Source organism: Gossypium hirsutum, chromosome A11 (assembly GCF_007990345.1).
Source record: "Gossypium hirsutum isolate 1008001.06 chromosome A11, Gossypium_hirsutum_v2.1, whole genome shotgun sequence".
Taxonomy (NCBI): Eukaryota; Viridiplantae; Streptophyta; class Magnoliopsida; order Malvales; family Malvaceae; genus Gossypium; species Gossypium hirsutum.
In genome coordinates this window covers 62,160,350-62,176,586 of record NC_053434.1, presented here as the reverse complement: position 1 = coordinate 62,176,586, position 16,237 = coordinate 62,160,350, and the positions used below count along the sequence as shown (strand labels likewise).

The 16,237-nt window shown below is 35.9% G+C and overlaps 1 non-coding gene across 1 annotated transcript; it reads right to left on the bottom strand.

Annotated features, from left to right (window-relative positions):
• Positions 1-1,597: 1,597 nt before the first annotated feature.
• Positions 1,598-1,704, bottom strand: LOC121210345 (small nucleolar RNA R71). The gene has a single exon (XR_005905459.1). It is a non-coding gene; the product is annotated as a small nucleolar RNA R71 (small nucleolar RNA).
• Positions 1,705-16,237: the final 14,533 nt, after the last annotated feature.

Below are 16,237 nucleotides of genomic sequence, written 5' to 3'. Positions count from 1 at the left end.
AGAAGCCAGATTCTCCTTCAAGACTGAAGATCTCCCTTGAATTTCCTTCAGAGGTTTTTGGGTTTTCTTTATGTTTTGTTATCATTATTATTCTGAGATGTTTTCTTGTACACATATGAACTAAATCCCCTAAATACCTAAAGGGGATGAAACCTAAGATGGATCTTGTTACTATTTTCTGAATTATATGATAAATACTTGATTTGTTTTTAATTATGTGTTCTTAATTCTTATTTTAATATTTCAGGATATTGATTCAAGTATTGATGTGCTTATTCAGAGGAGCAAAAGTCTCTATCTAAGAGTAGATCTAGCATAATTAAGCGGAGTTGATTTCACCCCTAGACATAGGGCAACATAAATCTGCCGGATTAGGGTCAAACCTAATAAGAGAATCTATAGATCGAGTTAATGCAACACTAGGGGTTTTAATTAGAAAGAGATTTCAATTAATCAACCTAGGGTTAGACGTTGTTAGTCTCGAGAGATATAATAATATAAATTAGGAATTTCTACGGATCGAGTCAAGTGAATAAATTGACTAGTTTAGAGTGAAATAACAAGTGAAGTCTAGGTGGATTCTTCCTTGGGTATTGTCTAAATCAATCAGTTTTCCCAAAATTATTTCCCCAATTTACTTTCTGTGTATTCTTAGCTTAATTAACTAGTTTAGATAAAACAATTCCCCTTATTTTTAGGCTAGATAATAAAAAGAAGGTTATACTAGTACTTTTAGTTCCTGTGGGTTCGACATTCCGGTCCTGCTATAAGCTATACTACTGTTCGATAGGTGCGCTTGCCTTTATCGTGATTATAGTTAGTTTCCAAGTACGATCAATCATAAATATAAAACTTATCACGCACATCAAGTTTTTGGCGTCGTTTCCGGGGAACTAAGATATTAGGAACACTTAATTTTTATTACTTTAGCCATTTATTTTATTTCAATTTAAATTTTATTTTGTTTATATTACTAAATTTTCTTTTATTTACTTCTGGCAGGTTTTTATGGTTTATGACTAAAAGAAACCCGTCAAGACCATTACTTTTTTATAGTAAGATCGAAAGCACAGCTTGCAAAAACTGAAGAGAAATAAGGCGAAGCCTACAATACATAGAGGAAGGGCAAGAGGACGATAGTCAAACTACAACCGGGGGGATGGCTGAAAATCAGAATAATTAAGTACCTCCTGTGGTTGCCGCAGATTCAATAGATCGGAATCCTACTCCTCGTACTATGTATGATTATGCTAAACCTACTTTAACAGGAGCTGAATCAAGTATAGTTAGACATACTATTGCTGCAAATAATTTTGAATTGAAATCTAACACGATTCAAATGATACAATAGTTTGTTCAGTTTGATGGTTTGCAGGACGAGGATCCAAACACTCATTTGGCGAATTTTCTGAAGTTCTGCGACACTTTTAAGATCAATGGCGTTTCTGACGATGCCATACGCCTTCGGTTGTTTCCATTCTCATTGAGGAACAAAACTAAACAATGGTTGAACTCGTTACCATGAGGGTCAATTACAACTTGGGAGCAAATGACCGAAAAATTTTTACTAAAATATTTTCCGCCGGCTAAAACGGCTAAACTAAGGAATGATATCTCTTCTTTTGTGCAGATGGATCTAGAAACCCTGTATGATGCATGGGAGAGATACAAGGACCTATTAAGAAGGTGCCCTTACCATGAGTTACCTCTATGGCTGCAGGTTCAGACTTTTTACAACGGTGTGAACCACTCAACAAGGCAACTTATCGACGCAGCCGTCGGTAGAACTTTAAACAACAAAACACCTGAAGAGACTTATAAATTTATTGAAGAGATGTCACTAAATAACTATCAGTGGCAAGTCATGAGAACAAAGCCGAAAAAGCAGCCGGTGTTTTCAACCTTGACGCGGTTACTATGCTGTCTAACCAGGTAGAACTTTTAAATAAAAATATTGATGGTTTGTATGGTTCTACTCAGGTACATCCAGTGATGAGGTGTGATTCAAACGGAGGAGGAGTACACACAGAATATCAATCTTTCAACCCTAGCACCAAGGAGGAACAAGTTCAATGTATGGGTAATAATAATTCTAGACCTCAAAATAACCCATACAGTAACACTTATAATGCAGGTTGGAGGAACCATCCCAACTTCTCATGGGGTGGCCAAGGAAATCAAAGGCCACAACATCCTTTAGGTTTTCAACAACCACCTTACCAGCAGGAAAAGAAGTCGAACCTTGAGGAGATGCTAACGAAATTCATCTTTGTGTCAGAAACTTGTTTTCAGAATATCGAAACAGCACTTAAGAATCAACAAGCGTCAATCCAAAGGCTCGAAACTCATATAGGCCATCTTGCTAAATTGATTTCTGAACTACCACAAGGTAATTTGCCGAACAATACTGAAACTAATCTAAGGGAGCAACTTAATGCGATTACCGTGCGAGATAAAGAAGGGTTAGTTGAACCTGAACCAGAACCGAGGTAAGGAATTGTGGTAAGTAAAGGTAAGGATAAGGTGGACCACAGTGAGAAAAAACCGGTAAGTAGAGAATATAAACCTCAAGTGTCATACCCCATAAGACAAGGAAAGACCACACAGACGAACAATTTGATAAATTCCTTAAATTATTAAAGAAATTACATATTAACTTACTGTTTATTGACACTCTTTCGCAGATGCCAAATGCAGTTAAATTTTTAAAGGAGCTTTTAGCAAATAAATAGAAGTTGGATGAGGCGTCGCATGTGGAGTTGAATGCAGTTTGCTCAAATTCTTCAGAATAAACTAGCCAACAAATTGAAAGATCCAGGGAGTTTTACGATTCCTTGTTTAATTGGTAGTTTATATGTTAATAATGCATTGGCTGATTTAGGGGCGAGCATTAACGTCATGCCCTATAAAATGTTCAAGCAACTAGGTCTTGGAAAACCCAAACAAACTAATATGAGCATTCAGCTAGCAGATAAAACCATCAAATTTTCTAAGGGTATCATTGAAGACGTACTTGTCAAAATCGATAAATTTATATTCCCAATTGACTTTGTTGTTCTAGACATGGAAGAGGATAGTGAAGTGCCTTTGATTTTAGGACGACCCTTTTTAGCAACTGCTAGAACCATTATTGATGTTGGTACAGGCGAACTCACACTTTGTGTGGGTGATGAAACAATCACTCTTGAAGCTCGTAATTTGAGTAACACATTGAATATTAAGGGTGGTTGTATAAATCATGCTACTAATACTAATCATGTGGTGCACCCTTCTTTACAGGAAACACGTTCGAAGAGCATACATGAGCCATGTTCAAGTAACAACAAAGGACCCATCTATGAAGAACGAAGACTTCAAATCGATGAACTAGATGAATGGTGGACACAAAAATCGAGAACACACGATAAACCAAAACCACGCCATGACGGACTCAATATTTTATCAAATCAACTTTAGGTTGGAGACAAAGTACTATTAGATGCGGTAGACCCTCATATTACCACTTCTGAACCTAATAGAGCAATCCCTTTTACGGTACTTAACATTTTCCCATACGGTACAGTCGAGGTAACTCATTCCAAATTTGTCACATTTAAGGTAAATAGTACTCGTCTAAAACCTTATTTTGATAAATTGATAGCAGGAATGAGGAGTGTAAACTCCTCGCACCACTATGACCACGCAACAGAAAGGTAAGTCTAGCTTAGACTCTAAATAATCGCTTCTCAGGAGGCAACCCGAGCACTAACGGTGTTGATTTATTTAAATTTAAGTTTTTAACATCTAAATTACTAATTGAGTCCTTGAACACAGGTTTTCTAAATCCACACAACCAGGTACACGGGCGTGCCTTAGGCCGTGCTCACACCACGGGTGGCGACACGGTCGTGTGAAAACAGAGTAAAATTTTTCCCAAAACACGGGATTCGATACGTTGCCACGACCGTGCAACATGGCATTGGGCAATCCTGCCAAATCAACATGGGTGTGCGACACGCCCGTGTCTATAAGCCGTGGTTGAAACTGAAAAATTAACACAGGCGTGCGACACGCCCGTGCCCACCACCCGTGGTCAAAACTGTCAACATAATACGGGCGTACACATATATACATGGGCGTTGGAGAAGCAAACGAAGTAGGACACGACCGTGCGACACGGCCATTTGCACCAACACGCTCAAAGAACACGGGCGTGGGTAGAATTCTAGACGCGCCCAAATTCGAAAACCACGAAACACACGAGATAAAATAAGGGCACACGAGCGTGCCCCACGGCCATGTGCCCCAATTTCTATATAAACCCCCACTATTCATCATCCCCTTCCCCAATACCTTAACCTTAGCCACCGCCGTCGCCATCTAAGCCCCGACCATCACCCCAAAATCCACCCGTTCTCCTCCCTTTTCTTCCATACGCATCAAAAGCTTCTCTCTTATCCTCCCTTCCCTACACATTCCTTTCTTCTTCCCTCTTTCTCCACTCATCCCACGCCACACTGTCTCACCAGTACCACCGCCGCCATCATCTGCCGCACACCGAAGTCACACCCCTCCTACTTCAAGCACCACCATCGTTCATCAGTCGTTTGTTTCCCTTTCACCCCATTACTTTTATTTCTTTTACTTCTTTTATGGATTTCTTGACTTATAATTGTTTTCACTGTTAATAATTTGCATGCTTATTGACCCTTATCTATGTTTAGTGATTTATTTACTTAGTCGTTGTGTTTTCGTTGATCTTTACTCTTGCTTGATTTGCCCATATGATGAGGATTATTAATAGTATTATCCACTATCACTTGATTGGTCCTTTAGCATTCACTTGGTTTAACCTTAGCACTATTTAGCCGTTGATTCATATGCAATATCACCACGTTTTGTTTTTAGCATTCTTGAATTGGGGTCCATATCATCTTACGAGCAAGTTATCATTTTTGGATTACTTAGATTTTGCTTGAAGATGTGGGAATTATTGATTACTTAATCTTTTACTCGCAGGCACACAATGACAAACACTCGTGGGAAAAAGACTCTCATCCTCGCCTCGAAGAAGTGAAAAGGTGCAGCATCCTCCTCGGATCCTACGAACGAGATACGGTACCCATTCCTCTAATTTCCACTAGGATCTCAGGAGAAACTATTCCAGAAACTACGGGCCAAACCCCTAGGTGTGGGCCGTTGCATTGATTGGACTGCCTTAGAGCAGATCCAACTCGCTGACGCAGTCCGCGCTCTCCTGACTATTGACCCATGGGGGCTCTTCTTCGAGATCATTGAGCCAACATATCTCGAGCTCACATTAGAACTCTGTTCGACCTTTCACCTTCAAGCCGTTATGACAGAGTTCGATGATCCCGGAACGGTCCAATTCTGTCTCAGTGGTTTAGTTCACCAGTTGAGCGTGCCTGAGTTCGGTGTCGCATTAAGACTATATACGAAGGAGTTCATAGACGATGACGACTTCGACAGTCTCCATCACCAAATTCACTATTCTAATTGAAATTGCTGGAAGGCCTTAGTCCTGCTTCGGCCATTTATGACCCTAGCCGCTCCAAGGCATCGGCTCTCACCCCATCACTGAGATGCTTACACGCCATCCTAGCCCACACCCTGACAGGATGGCGATAAAGTACCGGTGTCATCAACTAACGATGCCTATTTTTTATGGAACATGGTGCATGGGCACGTATTCGACCTTGCTTATTTCATCGCCCTAGCCATTCGCCATCAGACAGAGCGGCATAAGAATGGATCATTTCCATCGGCCCTTATGTGACTCGCCTGGCACGGTACTTTGGTCTCCTCAACACGGTAGTGGAATCATCCTCCCTTACCCTCATCGGTCAGATGTCCCCACAGTGCATCTCGAGTATGCACTCTATGAGGATGATCGAGCGATGATGTGGATTTGATCCTCCTCAGTACCGCCTCGTCCAGTCAGCCGAGCAGGAGGACCCAAAGGACATTACTGATGATATCCCTCCACCTCACGAAGATCCACCACTGCAACCACTACTTATTCACCATCCAGTTCATGCGGCTGCTTCACACTTTGACATCTCTGAGTGTCTCACTCGATTCGAGTAGCAATGTTTTCAACACTTTGATCACATTGATGCAACCCTACATCAGATTTGTCAACACCTTCACATCTCATCGCCACCCCCACCTCGCGAACCATCTAGCGATGAAGATTTTTGAAGACTTTTTATTTTTATTTTTACTTTTATCTTTATTTATCTTTTTAAGGTCCTTTTTATTTTATTTCTCTTTAATACTATTTTTACTTTATTTTTAGGTTTTATAATTTATATTAAGCAATTTATGTTTTCGGCCATTTCTTTAAGAGTAATTATGCTACTTTATATTTCCTAAAGAGTTATTGATTGTATCACAGTTATAAAGAGCTCCAAAGCTCACTATTACTTAGGAATTTGCAACTCCACTGGAAAAGGTCCTCCACGACTGCCTTGTCTTGCTCGACCACGACACCAACCACCACGATAACCTCTTCGCTGGACACTGTGGTTGTGGAACCCAACCTCTACCACCGCCGGAGTATCTTCCTCCAATCTTACCCTTGCCTTAGCCGATTACTTTCCATAACTCCAATTCAAGGATTTCATTTAACATTCAGGAAGTTTCATTTCTTTCCCTATTTTATGATCTTATATCTATATTTTTCAGTAAATCTATCTTTGTACATTGAGGGCAATGTACATCTTAAATGTGGGGGGTATTTATATCATTATCAAAAAAATCCCTGAATTTTGTCTTATTCTCACGTGACTCACTCATGTCACTATTAGAATGAATTTTGATTAATTTATGATTTTTATTAATATATCCTGAATTAAAACATAGGCATTTATGCATTGGTTGTTTAAACTTTAACTAATTAGAGAATCAAGCATGATAAATTGATTTTTGAGAATTAAAAAATTTTTAGGTTATTTCCCCAAGTTTAGGTATTATCTTGAAGTTGAAATTCATAGGGTTAACATCAAAAAGCCATAATTTTTGTGAGATCTTGACCCTTTAGAGCATATATTATTCATTTCATGTTCACTTTTATTGTTGCTATGAGTGCATCAATATTGATTTGTTATTCTAGAACTTGCTTCGATTATGCATGTCAAGACCACACCATTGATTTAATATGTCGAGATGATAAAGGCACTTAGGTTTAACCCACTCACTCCATAAAAGTCTACCTTCATAATTAACCCTTAGTGAATCCCCTTGAGCCTAACAAGCCATTCATTGATTTACCCTCAATATTAACCCATAACCCATTATTGTTGAAATCCCCTCAAGTAATTTGATCTCTATTTTTGTCGAGATTTGATTTGAATAAATTGCTTAGCTATGTTTTCTTTTTGATAGTTAGCGAAGTTCTATGCTACTTGATTTGTTCTTAAAAAAAATTAAGTTGCTGCATATTACGAAATTATGTAATGCTTGGATTAAAACGATATTATCCATGAAGAAAAACTTAATTCTAGGATCATCTAATTAGGAATGTAATTTTTCAATTTTAGTATTTTTCTAGTTAGGTAATTTTTCAATTCAATCTTGATTCTAACTTTCTCTTTCAGCTTGTGACCACACCCCCTAACCAAAGCCACATTACAACCCTCTAAAGACCGTTTGATTGATGTATCATCTCAATATATAGTTGTGGAGATTTGATTTTCACGCAAGCATATGGTAACCACTTTTCATATTGACTGATGAGTTCTAAATTTGTTGTCCTTAAACACCTCGAGTGATTTGAGCGAATCTTTAGTGAGGATGTAGAATTCTGTGATATTTTGAATCAAAGGTGATTACTTAGATGAGAGGAAACACCTATATTTTCGTGATAAAATGCTCAACTTGGAATGTTTGAAACTTTGATGTTCTTCTAGTTCAATTATCAATGTATGATTACTTATAGATTATTTTAAGATATTATTGATAGGAATTATAAGTTGAGAAAAATGAATTCTTAATTGTGAATTGAGGATTTTTCTTGAGGACGAGCCGCTTAAGTGTGGGGGTATTTGATAAGTCGTAATTTATACATATTTTTATCCCATGCTTAGCACATTTTTGGATGAATTATTATTAGATTTGTGGAATTCGATGCTCCTAATCCTTTAATTTCATGTTTTATACTTAGGTGAGCATAGGAGAGTAAAAAGAGTGAGAAATGGGCTAAAAACGGAGAAAATAGGTTAACGTGAGAAATCAACACGGCCTGGACTTCCTCACACGGGTAGACCACACGCCCGTGTCTAATTAGCAAACTCTAACACGGTCTATGCCACCCCACAAGGGCATGGCACACGGCCATGTCCTTGTCGAGCCCAAGTCTAGTTCTATTCAGAAAATGACACTTTTGAGGGTTTGAAAGCATTCTAAAGCCTATATAAACACCCTAGAAGGGCACCTAGAGGAGACACACAGAGTAGGAGGAAGGAATTACTCGAATAAAGCCGATTGATCCATCTCAGAAGTTGGATTCTCCTTCAAGACTGAAGATCTCCCTTCAATTTCCTTCAGGGGTTTTTAGGTTTTCTTTATGTTTTGTTATCATTATTCTTCTGAGATGTTTTCTTGTACACATATAAACTCCCCTAAATACCTAAGGGGGATGAAATCTAAGAGGGATCTTGTTACTATTTTTTGAATTATATGATAAATACTTGATTTGTTATTAATTATGTGTTCTTAATTCTTGCTTTAATATTTCAGGATATTGATTCAAGTATTGATGTACTTATTCAAAGGAGCAAAAGTCCCTGTCTAAGAGTAGATTTAGCATAATTAAGCGGAATTGATTGCACCCCAAGACATAGGGTGACATAAATTTGCTGGATTAGGGTCAAACCTAATAAGGGAATCCATAGATCGAGTTAATGCAACACTAGGGGTTTTAATTCGAAAGAGATTTCAATTAATCAACATAGGGTTAGACGTTGTTAGTCTTGAGAGAGATAATAATATAAATTAGGGATTTCTATGGATAGAGTCAAGTGAATAAATCGTCTAGTTCAGAGTCAAATAACAAGTGAAGTCTAGGTGAATTCTTCCTTGGGTATTGTCTAAATCAATCAGTTTTCCCAAAAGTATTTCCCCAATTTACTTTTTGTGCATTCTTAGCTTAATTAACTAGTTTAGATAAAGCAATTCCCCTTTTTTAGGCTAGATAATAAAAAGAAGGTTAATACTAGTACTTTTAGTTCCTGTGGTTTCGACATTCCGTTCCTGCTATAAGCTATACTACTGTTCGATAGGTGCACTTGCTTTTATCGTGATAATAGTTAGTTTCCAAGTACGATCAATCATAAATATAAAACTTATCACGTACATTAGTTGGTCATAAACAAACTAGTTTCACACGATTAAGACACACACCCGTGTGCTTAACCCATGTGGAATTATTTTCAATTCAAATTTAGTGCAGTTTTCACACAGCCAGGCACATGCGCGTGTACTGTGGCCGTGTACTTCATACGGTTGAGACACACGCCCGTGTCTCTGTCCGTGTGGCCTTACCTGAGCATTCTGTTTGCCAAATTTCAGATGTAGGGGACACACGGTCTACTCACATGCCGGTGTAAGGGCCATGTGTCTCACACGGTTTGATCACACGCCTGTGTGCCAGGCCGTGTGAACTCAAAATGAGCCTTACAGTCCAAGTTTACCAACCCTGCAAACTTTAATATCAAGCAACTCAAAATTCAATCTTTCAACCAATCCAAAACATAATTAAATACATCCATTTCACCTGAAAATCATCAATGTTATGATCTAACTCGAGGGTATTAGTAAGTGTTTAACATAGATTCTCCAAACAGTATACTTTGGTATTATTCAAAATCAATTCAAATTAAACTATAAAAAGACCATATTATATGGCATAGGTCTTCATATATACAAATATTTATCATTCTTACAATAATAACATTCATACTCAAAATAACCTCAAAAGACAATCTAGGTACATGCCATTTCTCAAATAAGATCCATCACCAAGTATTTGAGTTTGGGCTTGGCTTGGATGCTGAGTTGTTAGTCGCTTTCATACCGAACCTGCGCACGGAAATAAACCGTACACTGAGTATGCACTCAGTGGCATTTCTATAAGCCAACATTCAAATCATTATTAACACAAAATACATTTAAGCTATTGTCTTCAAATCTAATAGCATAACTTATATTCAATGTTCTTTCTCAATGAAGCATTCAGTTCAATAATATATCAATCAATAACAGCAGATTTTCAATACGGTAGTACAGTCATTCAGTTGTCCAGTACTGTAAATTTACCCCTATTAACATAATTCAAACTTTGGCAGATACACGGATCCAACCAACAAACTAGTACGGCACATTGTGCCTCATTGGCTTTACCGAAATAAACAGTAGCAGTAGGGTACATAGTACCTCATCGGTTTAAACTGAAGTAACAGAAACAGTACGACACACAAAATGCCTCATTGACACAAAGTCAAAGTAACAGTACGACACTATTAGTGCCTCATCGACCCATGGTCGAAGTATCCTTGTACACTTCCAATCCTATGGCATGCCAATTATATCCAACCTAGCCCGACACTGTTAACAGGGTATTTATTTCACTTAAATTTTCAGATAACAGTCAATATACATTGCAATTCAAATATTCACAACTCAATTCGATTCAATACAATAATAGCATTACTTACCTCATATTACTTTCCATATATATAAAATAAATGCAATAATAATTTTTAAGTTCGGTTTATAGAAATACAAACCGTAATTCTCGATTTACTCTTCGTCAACCTTCTCTTTTCCTTTCTTTGTTGATGTCTCCGGTACTATTTTAGCAAATTAAGCTTGAGGCTTCAAAACCTTAAATTTCCCTTTTCTTTTTCTTTCCTTCTTTCTTTCTCTCTTTTCCGTTTCTTTCTCTGTTCTTATTCTTTTGTTTTATTTTATTTATTTTATGTTTTATTATATTATATTATTATATTAATATATTGTTATATTATATACTTAAGTATAAATATATGTATATTATACACACACATGGAATAATATTTTCCATACATTTGGCACTGTTCCCTTTTATGGGCTATTTGCTAATTTAGTCCCTTCAATTTTCTTTAGTCTATAATTAAACTTTTACATTATATTCAATCTAGTCCTTACACTAAATTAACCTTAATTCAAGCTAATTCACTTAACTAAAATCTAATTAATCACTCAACTAGCTTCATAAATATTTCTAATAAATATTTACGAACCCGATTTTCTAAAATAGTAAGCCGAAAATACGATTTTTGATGCTCGTAAATTTCAGGTCATTACACCGGTAATAGAAAAAGGCAACATTTATTCGTTGATCGCTGCAGAGGTGCTACTGCTTTGATCATTTTGTTGTTGTATCCTAGAAGACATTCGACCAACGTTTCTCCAAGTACCGTAGGAGCGACCAAATCTGTCTTAAGGAAACTGTGTTAAACAAGCCTCAACATTTAGTAAACCTCTATTCTTTGTTTTGATTTCAACTTTTTATTACGATTTTTATTGGTTCACGTATTTGACAATTTAAATATAAATTATTCTATTTATTTTTTATTATATATATAAAAATAATTAATTATTTATATTTATATTTTTTGTTCACGAATGTGTTTTGTCCAATATTTCGAACACCAAGAGAAGGTGCAGCGAAAACCAATAGTTGTGTAGCATCAACCTAGGTATTCTTCTCAAATAGTCAGCGAATATACGTAAGAGATTCTTTTGTTATAGTAACATGATTAAATTCGTTCATTTTTCTTGTGCTATTTAAAATTCAACTAAAATCATATTCAAATATAATGAAAAATGTAATTGATATTTTTAAATTTTTCATAGTCTGTAAATGAAATATTTTAGTTGAAATTAAACTGTAACTGAAAAAATATTTTTATACAATAAATCGTTAACTCTCTTACAATTTAATTTTATTTAATTATTTTCTAATAATATAGGATTAAATTAATTAAATAATGATAGAGGGACTAATTTAATCTGGTATCTATAATACAAAACTTCCTAAGAACTTTAACCCCAAATAGTCCACCACCATATTCACCTCCGGATTGAGATGACCAAACTGTACAATCTATTTTGACCTCCAACTTAATCAAATTCTCAATATGGTCATAGCACGTTGTGCTCCTGTCAAATGAGTAGCCTTCTTTTTACGAGCAAATGGAAATTTTTTTCTTATAAACCTTAAATTTGTTTAACTTTTAGAATCTTTCCAAAAATTTAAATCTTTTTAGCAATTTTTTATGGCATAATTGCAAAAAAAAAATCCCTCAACCTTTGGCGGCATTTGGATATATGCCCCTAACCTTTTTATTTTCTAAAATCGGCCATTCATAATGGCTTTTTCAAACATCAAGCCAATTGAAATGGTAACCGTCAGCTGACCGTTAGTCAACAACTGGTCAAAAAAATTGGTCTACATGGCGTTCCAGTTGACTAATGATGTGGCAAACATTAAGATAAATACGCTGACATGGCAAAAAAATTAAAAAAATTTAATACAATAAAACAAAAAAACCCTAAATAACCAAACCCCCAAATTCAAAACTTTTTTCAAAACTTTTTTCCCAACTTTTAAAATCCCCAAATCGTGAAATTCCCTAAATCTATAACCTCTAAAATTTTTATTGAATCCCTAAAATCTTCAAATCCCTAAATCTTGAAATCCATAAATCATTAGCATTCCAAAATATTCTTAAAATTCCTAAAACTTTTACGAATCAAATCATTGAATCCCTAAAACTTTTAAGAATGAAAAAGCTTTAACAATCGTGAGTAGTTTCCATAACCCAAAATCGAAAAGTAGGTGCTTTCTTGTTTGATTTGTTAGGAAAATAAATTCTATTTTTAGTTTGATTTGTTGGTTATTTGTGATTTATTATTGCAATTTCAGTGCCACAATGCAGGGTTTTTTTTGTCAATTTGTGATGTGATAGTGGTCCCGATGTTGTTGATAAAATTATTGTTAAATTTTTAGATAGTTATTTGTGATTTATTATTGCAATTTCAGTTCCACAATGTAGGGTTTATTTTATCGATTTGTGATGCGACAGTGGTCCCGATGACGTTGATTTTTGTTACCCAAGCAAAAAGATGTTAAAATTGTAGACATGTATTACTGTTTTGTATTGTATTCAAAGAAGTGCTCCCGATGTAGGTAGTGAGTTTTGTTTTTTTTTAAATTTTTTTTAGAAAATTGTTTATTTATTCAACGCAAATTGTTTTTGCTCAGAAAAGATGTTAAAATTATAGACTTCTGTTACTATTTTGTTTTTTTTACATATTTTTTGCTTACAAAGTGTTACTGTTTCTTGTAGATGTCATCAGATGAGGAATATTATATTATTTTGCATGTGGGTAGGCACTTTGTAAAGAACCCATATGTTAGATATGTAGGTAGGGAAGTGATTAGGCTTAAAGAGAACCCAGACACTATCTTATTATGAATTATGTATAATAGTGAAAATTGGGTTAGGTTTTAACACTATCATGTTAATATATTTTCATGAGCTTGGTATAGTAGGGTTACAAAATAATATAAGGGTGATTTATGATGACACTTCCACCATAGTTATGTTAGACTTTTGGGTCAAGTTTAAAGAGATTGACTTATATGTTGAACATGAGGTTGATAACCTTATAATTATAAATGAAAATTTTCTGTTGACTACTGGGGAGGGTGATGATGAAGGGGTAGAACCTGATGGTGAAGGTGATCTAAAAAAGGTAGAATCTGGTAGGGAGGGTGATGTAGGAGAGGTACAAGCTGATGGGGAGGGTGTGTCTATTGGTATGGAGGTAGATAAGGATATTGGTATGGAAAGTGGTGGACATATTAGTTTAGGGTCTATAGTTGGAAAGGATAATGATAGTGAAGTTGTTGTTGATGAATATGCTAGTGATTTTGCAGTATCAGATGGAGTGGATAATATTGCTAATGAATATGCTAGTGATTTTGCAACATTAGATGGAGTGGATAAGATTACTGATGAATATGCTGGTGATTTTGCAACATCAGATGGACTAGATAATGTTGTTGCTACATGTAGTGGAGAGGAGGAGGATAGGAATGAAACTGAGGTATGGTACTCATATGAAAGTGGAAGCTTGGTTAGGTCCGATAAAGATGAAGAACATAAAGATGGTGAGAGAAAGAGGAGCAAGTTTCCCTTATACAATGATAAGTTAAAATTTAGTCTGGGAATATTGTTTAAGGATGGCAAATAGTTTAAGAGTGCAATTCGAAAGTACTCCAAAGAATGTAGAAGACAACTAAAGTTTATTAAGCATGAACCGAAAAGGGTTGTTGTGAGGTGCATTGCTTCCCCTAACTGTCCATGAAGATTAGGGCTAGTTACAGTCCTGTTGCGAAATACTTACAAATAAAAACGTTTTAGGATAAGCACAATTGTTCGGTTAGTTTTAAAAACAAAATGGTGACTGCTGCTATGATTGCCCAACATTTTGAAGTAACTATCAAAGATCACCCTAAGATAAAGTTGAGGGAAATTCAAAGAAGATGTGCTTCTGAGATGCATGTAAATGTGACCATTGATTGTTACTATACAGTAAAGAAAATAGTGATGGAGAAAATGGCTGGGAATAATAAGGAGGAATTTGGCTTGCTATGGGATTATGCTCATGAGTTAAGGTCAAAGATGCTAGGAAGCACAATAAAAATGGTTGTTCAAAAGGTGACAACAAACTCCCTTCCTCATTTTAAGAGGTATTATGTGTGCTTTAATGCACTAAAGAGAGGCTGGAAAGTAGGGTGTAGGCCATCATTAGGCTAGATGGTTGCTTCTTAAAAGGCCCATTTAAAAGTGAATTTCTCATAGCTGTTTGAAGAGACGCAAACAACTAAATGTTCCCTATTTCATTGGCTGTGGTTGAGGTGGATTGTACTGATTCATAGGTCTAGTTTCTCAATCTCCTATCAACTGATTTGGGCTTGGAAGATGGGTATGGGTACACAATTATCAGTGACCAACAAAAGGTTAGTAAATATGCAATTTTAAGCTTGGTATTGTTTTTTTAATATGTTATTTTTATTTAACTAAAATTTTCTAACAATCTGTCTCATTCATTAAATTAAATTAGGGTCTTGAGATTGCAATTTCTAACATATTACCAAGGGTGGAGCATAGGAATTGTGTGAGGCACATGCTTGCAAATTGGTCAGGAAGGAAGTTAAGGAAATCTTATGAGTGTGATTTCTGGTAGATTGTGAAGTGCACAACTGAGAGGGACTAGGAGGATCCATGTTCAGCACTGGAGAAGAAAGGTAAGGATGCTCATGATAATTTGATGAAAAAGTCTCCAAAGATGTAGATTAGGGCATTTTTAGGGACTACTTGTAAATTAGATATAATTGACAACAATTTATGTGAAGCATTCAATTCAAGCATTGTTGAAGCTAGGTTCAAAAGCATTATTAGAATGCTTGAGGATATTTGGACCAAGATGATGACTATGATAGTACAAAAAAGGAAGTTATGTAATGGATGGAAGCAAAATTATAGTCCATTGGTGAAAGCTAAGTTTGATGCCAACAAGAAGGACTGTGTAGAGTGGCAACTGATATGGAATGGTAAAAATAGATGTGAGTTAAGGAAAGGAGGTTATCAATATATAGTGGACCTAAATCAAAGGTTATGTAGTTGTAGAAGTTGGCAAATTAGTGGGATTCCATGTTCCCATGCATATTCTACTATATATCACTTAGGGCTTCAACCAGATGAATATTTGCATGAATATTATCATATTGATACCTACAAGAAAGATTATTCTTCTCCAATGCAGCCCATAAATAGGCCACATGATTGGGAAAAAATCGGTATTGAGCCAGTGCTATCTCCTATTGAAAGGAAGATGCCTGGGAGGCCCAAAAAGAATAGGAGGATGACCAAAAATGAACCAAAAAAATTAAAGCCTAGTCACTTAGTAGGAAAATTATACTCATGACATGTACTCAATATGGCCAAAATGGCCATAACAAACAGTCTTGCACAAATTCAAAACAAGTATAGTATTATTCTTCAGTTATATATATTGAGTAAATTTTTTATTTTATTTTGTCCAACCAATGATTATGGTCCATTTTTTGCAGCAAGATACACAACCACTTAAACAAAAGGGGAAATCTTCCATTAAAAAGTCAACT